General features: G+C 41.7%; 1 protein-coding gene across 1 annotated transcript in view; it reads right to left on the bottom strand.

The window, feature by feature from the left end:
* Positions 1–21,871, bottom strand: part of DCUN1D3 (defective in cullin neddylation 1 domain containing 3) — a 33,175-nt gene extending 11,304 nt beyond the window's left edge. Inside the window, exon 1 of the mRNA XM_065893360.1 lies at positions 21,744–21,871. The gene's annotated coding sequence lies outside the window, so the exon portion shown is untranslated. The remainder of the gene's footprint in view (positions 1–21,743) is intronic.
* Positions 21,872–22,219: the final 348 nt, after the last annotated feature.

Here is a 22,219-nt window from a genome sequence, read left to right as displayed (position 1 = left end):
CCAATAGCTCACTATTATAAATAATACTGGGATAATAAGCAGAATAGCAGCTAAAATTCAGCACATTTGTAATTATTTCCTGAGAATAAATTCCTAGAAGTGGAACAACAGATCAAAGACTGTGCAAAAAAATATTATATATATAATATTCAATGTGAATTCAAAAAAAGTAGTGTCAACTTACACAGTGGGAGTGTACTGGGAGTATTTACATCATCTTGTAATATGCGTCAACTAATTCAATTACTTAAAAAAAAAGCCCAAAAAAAACACCTTACCAAAAGCACTTTAAGACATATTTAAGAAAAAATATCAAACTGCCAAAGGAGGATGGAAAACAAGAGAGAGACCGTTTGCTTCATTGTAAATCACATCAAAAGACTAACAAATCCAACAATTTTGGCTCCAAGGATTTCAAGACAGTGTTGTTAAATGATGGGGGTGGGGTACGGTGTGGGGGACAGGAAGAGATTAATCATAAGGGTATGTTTCAATTATACCTACATTTCCCCAATTTATTCTTTGAAAAGAAAATGAAACTTCCCCTATGTCACATACACACACAAAAAAGATAACGCCCATCCTAAGGTCTAATGAGGTCCTCTTATCACAGGTTTAGCGGTGGGGTAGAAGGGTCTGACCCATGGACTTGAAACTGAGTGAATCACATGCCCAGGGAGCAAGAGGCTCGTTCAAAATGGAACTGTGGCACCCCTGAGATGGTTAACAGGCTGGATTTAGACCACAGACTTATTATATGGCTTTCTAGCTTCAGACTGGACCAAAGGATATTATCGCTTACAGCACAGACTTGTCTGCTCCCCCAGCATCCAGGTTCTTCATCAGGTGGCCACCAATTTTCACTAGAAGATTCCTCTCCCTCACTCTTGGTCATGTACGTTGGGTGGGGCTCATAATGGACCATGTGACTCAAGCCCACCAAAGCCTCCTATGCCCTTGGCTTCGATGATTGGGCCAGGAATATGCAGGTAACCTAAGTCAGACAAAGTGAATCTTAGCACCGAAAGCAAAGGAGGTTGGAGCTGCTTTGGTCATCTTGCCAGAAAGAGCACCAGGGAAAATAATAATGCCTATCCAAGGGTCACTGTGAGAGTTAAACTGTCCCTTCTTATCAGATGGGTCTCACCTCAAATGCATGTAAGACACCAGAATAAAATCACTACCAAGAGACAAAGAGAAAATCAGTTTCGAAGGCATTATTTGCACCCAGAATCCAATTGTACCTAAGTCAGATCAAAGCCTGAACTTTACAGTTGTATGAGCCAATTAATTCTCCTTTTTTTGTAAGCCAGAAGTCAGGTTTTCTGTCACAACAGAGAGTCTCTACCAAGATACAGCTGTCACTCAGACCTCTTCTACTCACAGAGCAAAGAAACAGAAGATCTGATACCATGGTCGAAGACCAACTTACTAGGCCACAATTTCAACCCAATGTATCAAGAGACCCCTGAGCTGAACCCTAAGACCAATGATCCCAAACTCGAGCAAACTATAAAATTCCGTTACAACTGGGTGGACCATGATAATGCTATTTAAAAGAATTTGAAAGATGGTATGACTAATGAGAAAAAGAACCTTTCCAATCGCAATTCTTACAACCTTAAGCCTCCTTCAAGCGAATATGCCACAGAGCACTTACAGCTGCTTTCTTCTATTGTGTATACTTCTGTCATCTTCATGTTCCCAAGGAGGAACCTCCTCCCAGCATTCAGACACCACGTGAAAGGCCGTAAAGCAAAAGCTCTTGGAAGTCTTTCCCTATGCAATAACATGATCAATCTTCCGACTAAAATAGGTTATTTGATCTAAACCACATCCTATGAAACTGAAAGACCAGACCTGACCAGAACTTTGCTACCCTCTTGGTTTCAATGACTATTATTGAAACAATTTCTCTTTGGTTTCAAGTACTGAAGAGCCTATTTAGAAAGCATTCAGGTTTTGAAGACGGTGACAGGAAATGCCCACGTTAGTGTGTCTTTATTGGAAATACATTCCCTGCTGGTTGAGGTCCCAAGGTTTGAGCCTTTTTCTTCAAGTTACTTATTTCACAAATGTGCACTCATATGGCATGAGGCCAAAGGGTACATTAACATGGGTAAAGATAAGCAGATAATCATATAAAAATTAGAGCTTTATACCTGGTGGCTGGCATCATGGTATTACAGGCTTGGCAAAGTAAGACATCTTATGATTCCAGCCCAGTTCCCACCCACTTCCCGCCCATACTGATCTGACAGAATTGCCACCACCTAATGGCCAACTGCAATGCTGTCTATTAAAACTCTGCCCTGGGACTTCCCTGGTGGTGCAGTGGTTAAGAATCCACCTGCCAGTGCAGGGGACATGGGCTCGAGCCCTGGTCCGGGAAGATCCCACATGCCGCGGAGCAACTAAGCCCGTGCACCATAACTACTGAGCCTGTGCTCTAGAGCCCGCGAGCCACAACTACTGAGCCCGCGCTCTGCAACAAGAGAAGCCACTGCAATGAGAAGCCCGCGCACCGCAACAAAGAGTAGCCCCCACTCGCCGCAGCTAGAGAAAGCCCATGCTCAGCAACGAAGACCCAATGCAGCCATAAATAAATCACACACACACACCACACACACACACACACACACACACACACACACACACACACACACACACACACACAAATAAACTCTGCCTTAGCAGGTAGGCCCTATTTTCCAAAAAAACAATATGAGAAAATCCTAAAATAAAGCAGCAATGCCACAAGCTCTTTTTGTCACCACCTTTGAAAATCGGAAGACAGCTTTGGATCCCAAAATAAGCTGTGCATATGTACACACACTCAAATTTTGCACCACATAACTGAGGGTCCATGAAATTGCAACTCTTTTGAACTGCATGAGGGTTTTACCTGCACTGCAACCACATTCATTTCCTTCACTCAAAACCGACTGCAGGCACTGCAGCTCCTACAGCTACCTTTCTGGGAAGGATAGGACATGCTCTGGATGCAGAATGACTGGGTCTGTACAGCCCAGCTCTATTCACTTCCCAGCACATCCTTAGTCACCCTGCACCTCTGTTTCCTCACCTGAAAATTGGGACAAAGGGTCACTGTGAAGAACAAATGGCTCCTTCATATCAGATGCATCTCCTTCAAATGCTGAGATGCATTCCCTGTCCAACCAATCTGAAGTGCCCTCTCCCTCTGATCCAGCACACTATTTTATTTCTTCAGCACATACCACTCTCTGAAATTCTTGTTTGTTAACTTATTTGTTGTCCGCTCCCCCTACTAGAAGGTAACTGCCACAAGAGCAGGGATTTTATTTCATTCACCACTTTGGCTGTGCACCTAAGCTTTGTCATGTAAGCAAATGTTTTGGTAAATATCTCCTGAATAAATAATAATCACTGATATTTGTTGGGCACTTCTATACAAGGCACTAGTCTATGCACATTTTAAATGTATTAACTCATGCTTGAATAAATGATGAGTATGGCATATTCAGCATTGTCCCTAGCACATAGTTCTCAATATCATCTGACAGCTATTCATACCAATTCTAATTATATGATGATGTTATCAAATACTCAACAGTAAAGGAAGTTGAGCCCTAAGAATGTAGAGTAGAACTTAATCTCACCACTCAAGAGCTGGTTCCTAAGGTCCAATTCCTCCTGAATGCCTTGCCTCTCAACACCCCACTACCTTCAAAGAGAAAGTAGAAAATTGTCTCATTGTTCCAATTATTCCCTACCTCATCAGTTACCATATAATGTGATACAAACACAGCTTCTCAGCAGTATCAGCTCCATCTCTCCTCACTCCACAAGCTAATTTTCACCCTAAACACAGCAAAAGCCAAAATCTGAAGCTGAAATTGGGAGATGTTCATCCTATAGTGCCTCTTTTTGACCTGTACCTTAGTCCCTGGGAAAAAATTCACATAATAATGGAAATCATTCCTGCCTCTCCTTTGAGCAAGTGTGAAAGTCCAGACAGTTTATTCAAGCCATAGCCATGCAGCACTCTAGGAAGTTCCAAGGATTCGCCAAGCAGGTGAAGTCAGTGCAAAACCTGCTGCTGCTGGTCTGAACTGTTTCTTCTCTACCGCAATAAACAAAGAAATCACATTTAAGGTGTCTAGAGATGCAAGGGCAAAAGCCAGCAGCTTTTTCGCATCCTACATAGTGAACACGAAGAACTCACAGCCAGTTTCACACTTCTTAAGCCATCTTGTTCCACTGTAGTATTTTTTTAAATTCGCTTGATGACAGATTGGCTTTTAAGTCTGAGGGATGAAGCACGTACCTTGTCAAAGATAAGGGATGTGGACCATCGAGGTCCTCCATCTCTTTAGAACCACTGGAGACAATACACTACGTTTCATATAACAGCAAGAAAAGGACAAGACCTAAAATCCTAATCAGGGCCTTCAAAGCCAGACGTACTTGCCAAGAAAGCAAAGGGCAGATTCCACCTCTGCTGGCTGGCAGGCCAGCCCACACATTCTGCCTAGGCATGTGAAACAGTCAGCTCTTTCTCTCCCCACCCCCAGGGCCAGTATTTGGGGTAGCAACACCAGCAACTTTTCTAGGAGAGTATTTTATAAAAATAGAGCTTCCAACCTTAGGCTTAAAACTGAAAGGAAAAATAGCCAGAATTAGAAGTTTGTTTTAACACAATACATTGAAAATTATAAGTTTAAGTGCTGGTAGCTGGGGACAGGGATCACACCACCACATGACTTCTCAGTGAGTCATTAAAAAATAGTACAGGCTTGTTTAACTAACAGTGGACGTCCACCAGTAATAGAGTTAAGAAGTCCATGTATCAGAAGATGGAAAACTAAACTGACACTCCTTCTGCATTTGTTTCAGCAGTGGCAGGACTGATACAAATGAATTGCAGCAGCAATTTACAAGACAGAAACGCTAATAAATGTTTTTTGAGGCTAGTCGAAGAGGAAACGTTTGAAACCCTGAATTGACTCATTTTTCAGAAGTTAAATCAGTTTAACTGGGAAGAAAAGCCTCTAAACTATAATAAATCACTAACTGAAACATTTCCGGATTCCTAACACCCATTCTTGATTAACATACCTTTGTGTCAAAAGCAAAAGCCAAGTGCCAGCATTTAACAGCAAGTTGCTACCCTTTCAGTTATGAGAATTAGCCTGGTAGAACTAGATGAGAACAACAAAAATTAATCTTCAGGCCTAGATGGATACTGTCAGGATAGTAATAAAGACCTCCCCAAAGGGCTTCTGGGTACCATAAATTATATAACAAATCTACTTCTGCCAGGCAGCCAGTATTAACTCCTATTCACCCAGGGTACTACTCAGTGTCACCAATGGGCTTATCAAAATGAAAGCGTTAACTATCCACCACTGCTCCAAAAAAGACACAGCGTGTTGCTCACTGTACATCAGTTTGCTGACATCACTACTCATTACGAGAAGTCACTTAACAATCTTAAATACAACTTTGATACTTGTTTCTTCCAGGCCAAAAAAAATAAAAATAAAAAAAAAAGAAAGGAAAATATTTCATTAACTCCTTCCTCAGTAAGTTCTTCTGACTGAATTTTTTTTATTGTCTATGATGACATTCTAGTATAATAGACAATTATTTCTACTATGCATTCAAGACTTGGATGCATTGTACATTATTTATTCCTATGGAACATAAACATTCATGGCTCTCAAGCATATAGTCAGAAATGACAAGCACAGAAAAGATGTTACTGTTTTAGTGACCGCATCTTGGATTAAAGTTCCAAGAAGGCAGGAAGTGTATATGGCAGCGGGAAAAGGGCTAACTTGCATCTAATAAACACTTTCTAAATTCAAACCATGTTCTACTCTTTCTCAAAATTAGGGATAATGCTTCTCAAGCCCACTTTTGAAAAATACGGAGTTTAAACTGCCTCTTTCAAAAAAGCACACTACAGTAGAGTCATCTTTTGTTTAGTATGCCTAAGTCTTTCAGACACTGCAAAATGAGAGCTTGAACTAGACCACTGTCTTTCCAACTTGAACTGCGACCTTCAGTAAGAAACACGTTACATCCTGACCAAATGCACATGTATATACACACACATACCACTCATTAAGCAGTATTTACTCTCACTTCAATGATGAACTCTGATTTATGCTATTTCTTTTTTTATTTGGTTTTTAATTGTTGGTTATAATCCACTAATTAGATATGACCCATAGTAAGAAAAGCTCAAGATCAAACTTAAAGGTTCCCTCCAATATATTTATTGTGCCAGACACAATGCTAGGCATTTTATAGTCGTGACAGCAGTTAATCCCTACAACTACCCTAGGAGGTTGGTACTTTTTTAAACTGAGAAATTTAAAAATATTGTATTAATTGGGCTTCCCTGGTGGCGCAGTGGTTGAGAGTCCGCCTGCTGATGCAGGAGACACGGGTCCGTGCCCCGGTCCGGGAGGATCCCACATGCCACGGAGCGGCTGGGCCCGTGAGCCATGGCCGCTGAGCCTGCGCGTCCGGAGCCTGTGCTCCGCAACGGGAGAGGCCACAACAGTGAGAGACCGTGTACCGCAAAAAAAAAAAAAAAAAAAAAAATTGCATTACTTCATTTAAAATATCAATAATATACACACTGCTATGTTTAAAATAGATAACCAACAAGGACCTACTGTATAGCACAGGGAACTCTGTAATAACCTAAATGGGAAAAGAATTAGAAAAAGGATACATGTATATGTATAATCACTTTGCTGTACACCTGAAATTAATACAACATTGTTAATCAACTATACTCCAATATAAAATAAAAACTGGGGACTTCCCTGGCAGTCCAGTGGTTAAGACTTCACCTTCCAACGCAGGGGGTATGGGTTTGATCCCTGGTCAGGGAGCTAAGATCCCACATGCCTCTTGGCCAAAAAACCAAAACAGAAGCAATATTGTAACAAATTCAATAAAGACTTTAAAAATGGTCCACATAAAAAAAAAAATCTTAAAAAAATTAAATTAAAAAATACACACCACGTGTTACCATATGACATATGTATGCATTTTAAGCAAGGTTATCGAAGTATGTATAGTACAAAGAATTAAATATTGAAGACTTAGGAAAAGAGAAAGTCCGTATGGAAAAAAAAAATAGCCTCTAAAAAATATAAATAAATAAAATATCAATAATAAACCATGGCATGTTAACATAAACAACATTTTTATGAAAAAGAACTGTATTTCCAAAAACTTAATGAGAAGAGTGACACTGTTTTACACTTTTGCAAATGTCCCTAAGGTCTGGCTTGAAAGAAGACGGCTCATTTCCCATATATGCTTCTCCATTCAATCTTTTGTGATACAACATGTCATATAGCCTCTATAAAACTCATGGGAGAATGAAAGTATAAAGGACAAATGTTGTTAGTATTATTAAGAAGAGAATTTGATCTTCCAGATCCTGTGAAAGTGTCTTAGGGATCCTCCTAAAAGAGTCTCTGGGACTGAGGCTGGTACTCTTGATATTCCTATTTTACAGAAGAGGAAATAAGCTCAGAAATAAAGTACCTTACTCAAGTCCCTACACTGTAGCACAGACAGAGAAGCTCAGCCAACATTCCATCAGCTCCCTGAGTTTCCCAGCCTCTTCAGTTAGATGGGGAAATATATCTATTTCTGGCCAAACAGCTGTAGGCAGAAATGACACAGTGAGCTGTAGACAGATGTGATACTTATTTCCCAGCCCAAGCACAGAGCTGGCATATGACATCCCAGCCATCTCTTCCCTTGCCATGGTTACCAAGACAGTTCAGCACACGATACAGCACACGACAGTGGAACCCCTATCAGCTTGGGTCCCTGAGGGACTGTATGAAGCAGAGCACCCTTGAGCCTAAAACCCATGTGGGACATGCAAGCAGTAAACTTTCATCAGATTATGCCAAACTTTGTAAATTCTAACTCCCTAATTTTACAGTTCAGCCCCCTGCCACCTTTACTGCAGTATTCTCACAGTTTACCTACTTCTGGGATTGCTCCCTCCAGTGTCTTCCACACTGCCACTGGATTGATCTTTTTAACACACTTATAGCCCGTGTGAATATGCCACGTCCCAACTCAAAATTATTTAATAGCTCCCCTTCATCCACAAAATAAAATCCAAATTTAATAAGGCATACAAGGCTCTTCTGAATTTGGCCTCAATTACTGTCATTCTCCCGCTCTCATTCCACATCCCTCAGGCATACTGAAACACGTGCCATTCCCCAAGATGCCATGGCCTCTCATGCCTCTGTAGTTTTACACATACTGTTACCTGTGCTTGGAATGCTTCCTCTCTCTAGTCTTGGTCTTTTGAGCCCAGGTCAGATTTTACTTCTCACAGGACTCCTCTCCTGACTCCTTCAAGTTGACCTAGACCCTCTTTGTCCCTTCACACCTTCATTTATAGCACTAACATTTTGGGCACAGGTTTCACAACATTTTCTATTTGTTGTTCTATCTGTTTTCATACCATAAGGTCCTTAAGAACAAGGTCCACAAGAGGCACTCAAATTTACTGGAATGAAAAACTGGCAACATATAAACATATTTATTTTTCCTGAAGCACCATGCATCCAATCCTAGAGTTCGCCCTTAAGAAAAATTCAGATTACACATACTTCACTTTGAAGTCAGTGATGAGAGAATCAAGTTTGGAGGCCAAGATCTAGAAGACAAGTTTTGAGTTTCAGAAGTTCTCTGTGAATGACCCACATTCCATCTGGGAAAGCTGGTTCCTTGCTCATATGCCTAACTTGAAAACTACGTAGTCTGGTTCTTCTTAGAAAATAGTTTGTATCTGTTTGGAAACCTTGAGTACCATTAAAGTGTGTTTTTAAAGGTTTTGTCCTAAAAAAAAATAAAAATAAAAAAAATAAAGGTTTTGTCCTGTTAAGCCTCTATTGTAATCTTTTGCTTAAGCAGCCTGAGTCAAAAGTACTAAATACTTGGAGATGTCCAGAACTTGGTGTTGAGTGAGTCAATTTAAACATTGTATGCAAATAGTAAAGCTTCAAATCAGAAAAAGGAGGAGCTTAGGCCAAACTGCTCAGAGGGAAGGAAAAACTGCTTCCAAATGGGGAAAAGGCTACAGGAAAAGATTTTTACCTGTTGCTTAACTTTTTATTATCTCTTTCTGCTACGCCACAGAATGGTTGTGAGCTGGAAACTTAGAAAAGCAAATGTTCTGATAAATTAAGCAATTCCGGTCTTTGACAGGGAGGTTTAAAGTCAAGAGTTAAAGAAAGTCTTCGAGTACACCTTTTTTTTTGACTTGAAGGTAACCATGAAAGTTCAAGTTTCCAGCATCCTAAAAGGGCTTTACTTTAGAGGTGAAAAGACTCCAGATGAATTAAAAGGTGAGTCTACCATAAGAAAACCAAAGTGGTGCTGGAAACATGTAAGAATGGTCTGAAAAACATGTAAGAATGGTCTGAACTCTACCACTATGTTTGCACATCTTTCATTCTGACTCAAAATTATATTTATCTTTTTAAATGTATGGTCTTGAATGCTTATACTTCTATGGGGATTATACTACCACGGAGATAATTATTTGTATGATTGGGAAAGAATAGTTTTTTATGTGGCTTTCACCTTTAAAAGCCCAACTATTCAGCTGCCCTCAAGAAATCTTAACCAAGACTCATTGATCCAATGGCAATTTCCCAAGAAGAGAAGGTATTAAACAACCTCACTCTAGGTCTGCAAATCCTAGTCTATAGACCAAAGGTAAATGTCACAACCCCTGCATATCCCCTTTCAGAATATCTCCACACTCATTAGCAATTATCTATAAATAATGACCAGCCTCTGCACCAAGGGAAATGGACTCTGTCAGAAACCTGACGTCTACCTTTAGTAAGGTGGGTCTTGTGAATCTGTGCAAAGGATGAATGTCATGCATGTCATGAAACAGATTTTAGTAAGAAAAGAGATTTTTAATCCTGTAAAACATAGCCCTGAGTACAGTCTTTTTCCCTTTTCCAATGTGCCAAATAACACAGGTCACTACTTCTCAGGAGAGAAGATAGTATGAATGACAAAACCAAATTTACAAAGTTTGAGAGTTTCTGGCTTGGAACATTAGATGCCACCTCAATCGGGAAACATCTTACGAGTTTCTCATCATGAAATCATGTCGAAACTTTGTATTAAATAAATGAAGAAGGAAAAAAAATGAAGGAGAAAAAAAATCTTGGGTTACATCACTGTCACCATTTTGTTCTTTTTTAACCTAAACTTGACTAGATAACACAGAAAGATAACAGACTTGGAACCATCTTTATAGCAATTTTTAAAAACTACAATTTGAAACATTCAATAGTTTATGACAAGGAGCTATACCAGATGCATGGCCCTTTACGTTGAGGTAACTATAGGACAAAATCACTTGCAGAACAGAGGCTAACAACCAAATGTAGATAATGAAAGATGACAGCGTTAATATACACAGAAAGTGTCAAGGGAACACAGGTAATTAAGGCTTAAAAAAAAAAAAAGAAAAAAACTCAAGGAACCATAGACTACATCTGAAAGCAGCTTTCTTGGCTCCTATTATGCAATCAAGATTTCATTCTTATTCTGGGTTTTTGCTTAAAAAGAAAGTACCTCCCACAAGTTTATTTCATTTCTACCACTGCTCATTTTACTTCTCAAGACCCCCAGTACACTGAGTTATGACCAATACAACAAAAAGTGAAATGAAATTTTAAATAAACCTTGCCTCAGAGTTTATCTTCATTTTAGGGCACACATCACACTGCACCTTTAAAGTAGCTAACAGCAAGAAGTAACGTATAGATCATTAGAATGCGACAGAGTCTCGGCCTTCCAGAGCCTAGAACACATGCACAGGCATGTGTTCAAGAGACAGGGATGGCCTTTTCTCCCTTCCCAACGAACAAGTGGAACCCCTAACTCCTACAATGGGGAGTTCCAACAGCAAAGAGTGAAAGGAACTAAAGATCAATCCAGATTTCGAGGAAATTCCTAAAAGTGAAAGAGGAAGCAACATTATTCATTTTTTATTATTTAAGAAAAGCCACCCCCACTAATGTCTACGATAATTTAAACTCTACACAACCAACTTATGGGCATTTTCACCATGAACGCACAAATATAAATCTGTCAATTTGCTTGAGTTAGGCAAGTTTTTAAAGTCACTCAAATTTGGACCTGTCCTATTGTGTCCATCACCACAAAGTCTTCATGAAGGTGCCACATCACTGCACTAGAATTAGAGTCTCAGAACTTATAAACTTCAGCCATTCCTACACAACCTTTATGATCTTACATATCCATTTACCATCCCAACTACTGTTCCCCTAAGATTTTTCTTAAAAGCTTAAAAAAAAAAATCACATCCACTTTAAATATCACCCTAAGCGACATCATCCATGAAGTCATAGGTCTAATATGCTAGTTATGTTTTCATTAATACACATTAAAATACAGAATAAGCGAAAAGTATTCATCCAGCAAAAATCATCTCACGTACCATCAATAGTATAAAAAACACACCCTTGCATGCTCATTTCAGCAGCACATATACTAAGAATGTAACCAAAGCCACACTTTGGGAAAGTGATTTAGTCCCAAATCCTTTGTCGCAGCTAAGGAAACACTCAAAGAGGGGCTATAGCTTGCCCAAGGACACATAGAACTGGTGGCAGAGTCTAGACTAGAATCTAGTACTTAGTCCAATGGTGGTCCACTAGAATAGAATCTCCAGATGGGTAAGCTACAAGGAGAATTAGACCTGGCCTTCGGGGACTTCCCCAAGAAGTGAACCTCAAGCAGTTGGTAAGCCCTTTGCCAGTGGATCCGGGGTTTTCATTTTCTCCGAGAAGCAACACATATAACATGATACTTGCCAGCTGACTCTCAAAGATTGTCTGGACCGACTGAAATAAATCTGTTGTTTCCTCCCCAAAGTCTCATGCGGTTTTGCCCAACTCATTGAACGTCAAGGCATACTGCCAATGACAAAAATGTCTCCTGGATCAGTTTCCCATTTTCTTTTTTTTTTGCGGTACGCGGGCCTCTCACTGTTGTGGCCTCTCCCGTTGCGGAGCACAGGCTCCGGACGCGCAGGCTCAGCGGCCATGGCTCATGGGCCCAGCCGCTCTGCTCCGCAGCATGTGGGATCTTCCCAGAATGGGGCACGAACCCGCGTCCCCTGCATCAGCAGGCGGACTCTCAACCACTGCGCCACCAGGGAAGCCCAGTTTCCCATTTTTTGATCCAACAATATTCTAGCCACTGAGCCCCTGACCCCGTTGCTAGATTCATGCATGCTCTATATGGTTTCAGAGGAAGATTTTCCATCTCTGGGTTTTAGGTCAGCTTTGGAAACAGGCTGGAAGTTTCCATTACAGAGTTACTCCTGTATTTCCCAGATACCCAGAGCAGGTTTTATTTTCAAGTGATAGATAACTTGTGTCTACTGTGTGCCTAGCAATGTTTTATACACTGTCCTATACTTCCCATATGAGAGAAGGTAAAATGATATAGTTCCTGGCCCTTTGGGAGCTGCCAATCCCTGTCAGCTTAGCTATATATGCATGTAGCTAATAATAACTAATGTTATTAAATGTTTATCTATATGCCAGGCAATGTGCCATGTCCTGCAAATGTACTGTCTTACTGACTCCTCACAACTACTTACTGTTATTATCCTCACTTAATACATGAAGGAAACAAGGCTTAGAGATGTTAAGTGGCTCATCCAAGGTCAAGTGGCAAGCCGATGGTAAAGTTCAAATGCAAACCCAGACTCCAGGCTGAAGCTCTTAACCAGCGCACTATGAACACCTGAATCTTTGAAGTCACACTGAAAGGAAACGTGATTTCTGTATATCTGATTTCCTATAAGTAAGCTCCTTTCTTGCATTAGGGAGCTGTAGAGGTAGTGCACCTGATAAATTCAAGAATATAGAACACATTCTAGGAGTGCCATTTCATACTGATTGAGGGAAGAGTTTGCTCCTTGTAATCTGAAGCTATGCAATTTGCACTCTTGACACACCCCCCAAAAAAACCTCCATCAAATTAACAGTAAATGCATATTGTTACTTATCATCTAAATCAACTTTAGGTAACCTTATTCCTACTTATGGGATGTAAAACTGGAGTATTAATGTGATGTAATAAAAAATATATTTGGTCTTTGTCCCCAGTTCCTACCAGAGCTCCTAAAACCCTTGGAATTTCCTTACTGATAGGCTCCTTTGTTTATCATAAGGAGCAGGGTTTGGACCACATCTGAGTTTATGCTAAGAGGTGACTCAGGGTGGGCCCTTTTGATAGTTTTAAGAGAGATGCTAGAAAGACCAGGCACATGACTGGAACTTTCAGGCCCACCTCCAGCCCATAAAGAAGGGAAGGGTAGCTGAAGTTTCATCACCAAAGGCCAATGCTTTAATCAATTTTGCCTACACAAAGGAACCTCAATTGAAATTGAAACAAGGCTAGGGGAGCTTCAGGGTTGGTGAACACACTGATGTGCTGGGAGGCTGGCATGCTCAGAGGGGACACGGAAGCTCTGTGCCCCCAATTCAAATCTTGCCCTATACATCTCTTCCATTTGGCTGTTCCTGAGTTATAACCTTTATAATGAAACTGTATTCATAAATATCATGGTTTATCAGCTCTATGAGTCGTATGTTCTAGCAAATTATCGAACCTGGGGGAGGGTGGTCGTGGGAAATTTGTACTCTGCCAGGCAGAAGTGCAGGTAGGTAACTTGAGACCTGATACTTGGGGCTGGCACCTGAAGTGGGGCAATCTTGTGAGACTGAGTCATTAGCCTATGGGGTCTGCACAAACTCCAGGCAGTTTGTGTCAGAAGTGAATTGTTGGACACTCAGTGATGTCAGAGAATTGTTGCAGGAATGACATAATTAACCTCAGAAAAAGAGGTCCACATTACAACCAACTTAACTGATGCTTACAAGCCACCTCCGTACCTGATCTAATCATTAAATCTATAGCTGTCACCAATTCAGAGTAGTGCTTGCTGTTTTCAGCACTAGAAGGAAATTTGGCCTTCTGTCAGATCTGGTAGAATAAAATTTCTTATAAATGACTAAAGAATTAATTTGACCTGCTAAAGAGACCAGGGAATGTTGTAGAAATATGGAGTCAAAATGTATTTTCTTCAATTAATCATTTTAGTTGTGATTTATTTCCCATTTATTATAGTCCCTGTAAGAGAATCATGAATTACCTCAATAGTTTATATGTGACTGTTCCCTTTGGATAACAGACATTGTTAAATGACAATCACCACCACCTAGTATTATGTACTTTAACTCAAACTCTAACAGACCCAGGGACATTACATTCCCTCTTGTTTACCAACTTCTTATTTGTCGAAAGCAAAAGTCAAAAGAGAGATCTCAAAAAAGTTAGGCCAGTACTCCATAAGCAGTCAATCATGACCAACTAGTCAATCTTGAAGATCAATCTCGTCAAACCGGATACTGCATCCCTGCACTCAACCCTCCCCATCAGGAATACATTTTCCAGTCGGGGGAGAGAGTACTGTGGTCAGGGTCCTGGTCAGGGCCAATGAATTACTCAACTCCATAGGTCCCCATCCCCCTCCCTGTGAATGGTGTTCCCTGGCACTGGGCAATCTTGTGGGCCTGCTCCTTCCTGACCCACTCTTCCCCCATCAAGTGCCACTGTCAGCAATTTCCACCCTTCCCCAGCTGGACCATCAATGGGCATTTCTCTTCACCCTGTACACACAGCCCACAATATCACCACCACCACCCTGCCCCACAAAGGCCGGCTCCCTTACGTGTTCTCCTCCCCACAATGGAACCCGCCTATCTAAATGTCTCTAGGAAGGTCTTTAGACTTTTCTCTTTCATAAAATGTTAGTAAACCCCCAAGCAAAATTCTCCTACCATAGACATCAGCTATAACCAACTGTTTTGAGTAAATGACTAGACAAGTGACTAGTTATTTCAAAGATAAACTAATTTACTAGGAAAAAAAGAACCACAGAAACATTCTTTAAAATGAACACAGAACATTCACTACACATCACTCCTCACTTTTGAATTACACTCACTTAGAATAAAGAAAATATCACTACAACTGGGGAAAATGCCTCCTTTGAGGACCTGGAACTTCTAGCATGTCCACAATCCTGCCACCTAGAACCCATGCTGCCAGGGTCCCAGCACCCTCACTGCAGTGGTATTCCTCGCCTTCCCTTCCTATTTAAAGAGGAGCCACTAGGTAGTCATCAAGTAGATATAAAGTAAATGCTTAACTGAAAACAAATTTGCTTCACAGATTTTTTAGAAAAAAGAATATGGTGATTGTAGTTATTTCCACAGAGCCATTCTAAAGCTTTTCTGTCAGTGGGTATACCTGGATTTTCCTTTTCAGATTCCAGGGCAGGGCACTGGAAATGGGAATATTCAGGTCAGCACTTTTTTTTTTTTTTTTTTGCAGTATGTGGGCCTCTCACTGTTGTGGCCTCTCCCGGTGCGGAGCACAGGCTCCGGACGCGCAGGCTCAGCAGCCATGGCTCACAGGCCCAGCCGCTCCGCGGCATGTGGGATCCTCCCGGACCGGGGCATGAACCTGCGTCCCCTGCATCTGCAGGCGGACTCTCAACCACTGTGCCACCAGGGAAGCCCGAGGTCAGCATTTTGCACAGGCATTCTGGACAGCATGCCACTAGCTTATCTTAAGAACTTAGAGTGATAAAGCCTCCACTTCTGTTTGAAAGTACTATCATCAGTTTCAGAAATATTCTGAGGAGGAAAGGCCAGCTACTTACTAGTACTATTACCATCAATAACTTCACATATGTTTCAAAACTGGTTATAACGATTTTTCTCTGAAAGAACAGTAGTGTGTGACAAAATGTTTGAGTAAAGAGCCAGTAATATAAAAGACCAAACACCAAGGATTCAATTAAACTCAAACTCCATTGAGTGCCTACAATGTCATATTTGAGGCAATGTAGTAAATGAGAAAACAAAATTAGTGCAGAGAAAGTCCTATTCTAGTCCTGTAGCTGCCAGTACCTTGCTCTGTAACTTTAAGCAAGTTTACTAACCTTTCTAGATTTCCATTTACCTACTGCTTTTTGATCTGTTTTCAGCCTCAAAACATTTTGACTGAAATCGAACGGGGAAACCCAATAGAACAGAATATCAAGGTACCTTCTGCAGAGTGAAGCATGGTGGGGGGGGGGGGCAGTGAAGTAGAAGGAAGACAGTGAGATGAGGGGGCATACGCCAGAAATGATCCCTGAGAGGGCTCCGCATAGCCCAGTTTAAAAGACTATCATGCCAGATATTCTAAGGTTCTTTGAGGATCTTTTTCCTGCTTCTTCCTTAACTGGAGAAAGAATTAAATGCATTCAATATAGTAAATGCTATGACTTGAGTCTTATTCAGAATCAAAATTACAGGTCACACACCAACCCACTTTAGGCAAACACTGCAGAATCCAAACCCTTCATCAACCAATGAGAGCTAAAAGCTATAACCAAGCCCTGCGGTCTTGATATGGTGGAAGCAATCTACTACTAAAATAAGGAAAGCAAGTTTTTCCAACACACTGTGTCCTAGACTGACCAGCAGAGATTAGGGCAAAAATGAGAAGTCCTACCCTATGCAGTGATGCTATCCAAGATCCTTGATCAGTCATCATATATCCGGTCTGGATCTCCAGGCCTCAGTGACAGAATTATTTCCAGTCCCCAGGTCCTGAGGCTGAGCCCTCCAGCAGAGCAGGGAGAACAGGAACATGGATTATGCTTCCCAGCACTATGCAACCTAAGCTTCCACGATGCAATTCAGCCTGAAACCCACCAACACAGCACGGGTCAAAGGACACTCCTGAGCAAGGACAAGCCATCGGGAAGTCAGGAGTCGTCAACATGATGCCTACTTTTTCGTGTAATCAGGTTGGTATCAGGGCACTGGCCATAGATGGCTTACTTTGCTACAAGGGCTAATTACCACCTCAAGATTCCTTGACTGAGCTTCCCTACTCTGATGTATGGTATTTAAATAGTTTCATTTGCACACATCTTAAAGAAGAGGATTTGGCATTTCCCTCCTCCCATTTTCTCCTTTCTACATATCACAACTTCAAAGAATTAGAGTTTGAGCCACTTCCACTAAATTAATACGTTAAGTTCTTATTTGTAATCATTCACTAATCATTCACCTAGAAAAACAGATACAAGAACTAGTAAAACTAGATTTTAATTGAAAGACACTAACTCAATAAAACACCCTGGTCCATTGTGCAGAGAGCTTCAGAACACTGTTCCAACATTTAGGGAGAATTGATCCTGGTTCACTGGTATCAACATCTGTAAATAGACACAAAGAGGTAACTGTAAGTTATCAAGAACTGGGGAAATAGGAGTCACCACAAAATTACCATTGTTTCAATCTGAGTTACCACATCTTCATCTTAAAACAACTGGCAGCCAGTGTACAATTAACTGTCCTTACCGTAAAGATATCAAAACAGTAGCAAAATAAGATTAATTTTAAGTCATCTAATGCAATGCATAACACCCACAACTCCAAAAGTAAGTGGAATCAACTCTTCTTTAAGAAGAGTTTGTCCAAAAGCCCTGGGAGTTTGAGAAACAAATCCACTAGTACCCTAGATTAAAAGGCCAGTTCAGGGGACTTCCCTGGTGGCGCAGTGGTTAAGATGCCATGCTCCCAATGCAGGGGGCCCGGGTTCAATTCCCTGATTAGGGAACTAGATCTCACATGTGTGCGACAACTAAGAGCTCGCATGCTGCAACGAAGGAGCCCGCGTGCCATAACAAAGGAGCCCATCTGGTGCAACCAAATAAATAGATGAATATTTTTAAAATTAAATAAATAAATAAAAGGCCAGTTCAGCTCTGAGAATCTAAATTCATTTAGATTTGTGGATTCTTTCCCCAAACACAATTAGTGGCCAATGTAGGAGTCGATGGCTTCTCCCTATATTCAAGTCCCCTCCTGCCCATCCGCCCCTTTCACAAATTAGAAAAGAGCCACCAGTCTCCAAACTGGCTGATGAAATTTCAGCCTACAGGATAGTTTCATATGTGAGTTATAATAACTGTTAAAATGAAGATGAACAGTGGACAGCTTAATAACAGCATTTAAAATCCAGCATTAGGATACAGAGGCCAAAATTCTTCAACCTAGGCCAAAACCATATATATATTATATATATATATTTTCAATTCTCAGTTTCTTACAGTTACTCTGCAGTATAAAGGGTGGAGTCTATTGTTTGCCTGGTCCTAGCTGTTCACTTGCTTGCTAACTAAAAGACTTCCTATTTGCACTCAAGTTGGGATTCAGTAAGTCAGTACAGGCTCAACTCCATCCCCTTCATTACCCCAGGACTGCCCAGGAAACTATTCAAGTTATTTTTGATAATCTATCTACCCATGCTAGTAAATTACTAGAACCTAAAATAGGTGACAAGTCCAAAATTTCTGATTCATTTTTCCCAAACACTAAAAGGTTTTACTTAGCATTTCTGATACTAACTTTACTACAAATAGCCTCAGCAATATTTTAAGTCTCTCAACTGCCTGGCTCAAAGGGCCAATTCACTCAAAGAACACACTAGTCACTGTTGTGGTGTTCAAAAGAAGAAAACAGCATATTCTTTCTGTTGGCCCACTGTGTCATGGCTCAAGAGGGCCAAATCAAAAAGGAGTCCTGATTGGGCCTCTCAAGTGGACAATCTGGTCAAGGTGAGGCTGAAAAGCAGCTGACTGCTGGAGATGAATGGCCCCAACAGAAGGCAAAAGTAGGTTACATCACTTGGTTACATGCCAGCCCAAAGATGTCCACAGAGTGGGATTATGCCCACAATGGTCATTTATCTAATGTAATCCACTGAGTGTGGATTACATTGGATAAATGTAAACTTTTAGCACCAACCTACACCTCAGCTGAGTGTTATTAGTCATCAGGTGGATCAGAGAAGCGTGGAAATATTGCAACATAAAACCCGCCTCCCTACAAAAAATAACTTCAAACTTAGATCCTAATGGTCATCTTTGTAGACCAACAGGGGCATATTATTATCACTTGCCCCAAACTTCAGCCCCAAATTCACAGCTGGAAGCAAAGGAGAATTCATATACTAGAACACATTTGGGGTACTCATTATGCAATTTTTAAAAGTGTATAAGGCAAAATCCTGTAAGGAAAAAGGCAATCTCTCAGTTGAACATTCTGCTGAATTCTTAACACATGGCTTGAGATTCATCTGCCAGAAAAGACCCAGATGACCATTGCCTCCTCCTCTCCCACTCTCAGCAGGGTGACTTTTTTTTTCCTATAACAGTCCAAGAGTACCCTCAAAGTAGCGTGTGGTGAGACTCTAGGAAAGGCAACAGAATTAAAAAGGAACATGATTTTCTATTTCCTTCTCCTTCTTCCTCTTATTTTGCCTACCTATTCTGAGCCTGGCCTCCACCTCTCTGACCTAGACTCTTCTCACTCTCCTCTTTGCTCACTAGACTCTGCTATTACTGCCTCCCTACTCCCTAACCTCCTCCACCTCCCCTTTCTCCCTACTCCCTGGAACTTGCCAAACTCACTCTAGCCCAGTTTCTGCACTAGCTAGTCCCTAAACCTGGAAGGCTCCTCCCATATCTTTGCATGGCTGGCTCCTTTTTATTTAAAGCTCAGCTTACGTGTCACCTCCTCAGAAAGGTCTAGACCGAATCCCAGTCAGACACTTTCTATCACAACACTCTTATTTTCTTCAGCACTTATCAAAGTCCAATTTGCTTATTTATCTGTCCTCACCCCACAGTCCGAGGTAAGCTCCATGAGAGCGTGGACCTTACTGCTATGTTCACCTTTGTATGCCCACTGCCCAGAAATACTGGCTAGCAATTAGTAGCTGGTCAATAAATGTTTGTTGAATGAATGAATGAATTTTGGACTTTTTATTCAATGATTCCCAATCAGCTAAGGTGAGAACAGTAGTCATTTTTTTCTTTTGTTGCATTTCTGTGAAACATCTAAACATGCTGTTACTTGTACAATCAAAGCATTAAATATCCTGTTTTATCAGGCTTGAAAGCCCTGATGAGTAGGATGGAACCCGTTGTGATAATTCTTTTAGCAATACGCACATAAACTCAGTTACAGAGGAACAGGATTTACGGACACTTTCTATTCAAAGGATCCCTAAAATTTGGGCACCATCTCTTAAAGTTCTTTAGAAAACACAGTGCCAGACTCAACAGAGGATTTCCAAAGAAAATATCAACACCAAACTAGGAATCATTACACTTCACTCTGAAATCTCTACAAGAGGCTAAAGTAGCACTACTTTTTTTTTTTTCCTTAAACCAACAGAACATCAACAAAGAGACCTTCTTTTCCAATCATTCTTTGCTTTCTTCAAATAATTTTTTTTCTCAAATAATTTTTGCATAGCCGTTACTGGTTTGTATTCTTTCTTAAAACAAAACTAAGCAAATCACATTGTCTCGTTTAAGACCACCTATACACAAAGAATAAGCTAAATAAATAAGATGGGAATCAGCACAAGCCAAATGTGTTCACTGAAGACTTGTGTGCCAGACACGCAAATGGAGAAGATAAAAGAGCTATTGTCCAATTGGAGAAACAAAAAAGTAATATGGGGTTTTCTGTTCTCCGAAGTGCATCATGAAGTGTGGGTGGAGAGAAACACAGAAATCCAGAATTAGCCTAACATCAAATCACTTTGGAAAGAGTTGACAACATTTAAATTCCTCACACACAAAGTATTTAGAGCAAGAGACCTTGATTCCTAGGCTATGATGCCATTTAGGAATCCTTGCAAGGGCTTTGGAATTCCAGTATTCATAGAAGAAAACGCTCATCTTAATCGGGAGCGACCAGGCATTGAGAGCAACTCCCAAAGACACACAGCTTGTAACTGAAGTATTACAAAGCTTGCAGTTAAGATCTGGGATGGAGGTGGAACACCAAATTCAAAAGAGGTAACCAAGATACCAAGTGCAATAAAGAAAAAAAAACAAACAACAACAAAACCCACCACGATTACCACCTAGCCACGGAGAACTAAAGTGGAAAGGAGGGGTATGCAAGGGAGAGGATGGGGGGTGAGGGGGTAACGGAAAAACACAATACATTTGTCACCCTGTCCCACTTCCTATACAGGATACAGGCAAAGCTTCCAGCCCCATTACCTCAGGCACAGATGGTTATCGTTTATAGCAAAGGTGCATAGGAAGGCCTCCAGGTCTGAGCCCCTTAATTCCAGGGCTGTTAATGATTAAAGAGAAAGATGGGGGTGGGGAGGGAAATGAGGGCGGAGGGAGCTGGAGATTCACCCACCACCTCTCGCTTGGGCTCCTACCTCACGGCGCTTACAAGGGGCAGAGGACCAGAGTCTGCACTCCCTTCAGGGCAGCTCAGGCCCCCAGAACCCCAGGCCCTGGATTGAGGGGTGCTGGCGGTAGGGAGGAGGGACAGTAGGTAAGTTTTCTGAGCCCTGCGGCTGACACGCCACAGGCTCCCCTCACAGCCTCCTCTCTTCCAGCGGGACCAGTCCAGACAAGGCGCCGATTTCCACTCCTCCCCTTCCACCCCCCCCCTTTCTCGAAGGTACCCAACCCCCGCCCCTTCATTTCCCAATGCCTCCCCTTTTCCTCAACCCCCCCGCCTCAAACTCACAGCTGCTCCAGAGGTTCCTCCAGTCAAACCCTTTCTGGAAACGACGGCGGCCCGGCGGGTCCAAAACACCTACCATCCCCGCTCGCGTTTCCAGGCTCCCTACCCCCGCCGCCGCCGCCGCCGCCGCCCCCGCCGCCGCCGCCTCTTCTTCCACCACTGCCGCCGCCTCCTCTTCATCTGCGGCCCACCGGCGGGGGCCGCCCCGAAGCCCCGCCCTCTCCATCGCCTCCTGCATCATCACTTCCGGTAACCCCGCAAGCCGCCCGCTCCAGGACGCGGAATAGGAGGGGGGCGGGTAGGGAAAGAGTGGCAGTTTGCGTCACGACGTACGCAAAGACGTACGAAGCCGTCGCCAAGTAAGGGCAAAGACCTAACGACGCGGACTGAGAGCTAGGAGGAGATGGACTGGACCAATTTTTGGCTGGGATGGGGGGAGAAAGGAGAACTAAAGGGAGAAAAGGAAAATAAGGAAAGGA

Source organism: Phocoena phocoena, chromosome 15, assembly GCF_963924675.1.
Source record: "Phocoena phocoena chromosome 15, mPhoPho1.1, whole genome shotgun sequence".
Classification (NCBI taxonomy): Eukaryota; Metazoa; Chordata; class Mammalia; order Artiodactyla; family Phocoenidae; genus Phocoena; species Phocoena phocoena.
This window is presented reverse-complemented; position numbering and strand designations above follow the sequence as displayed.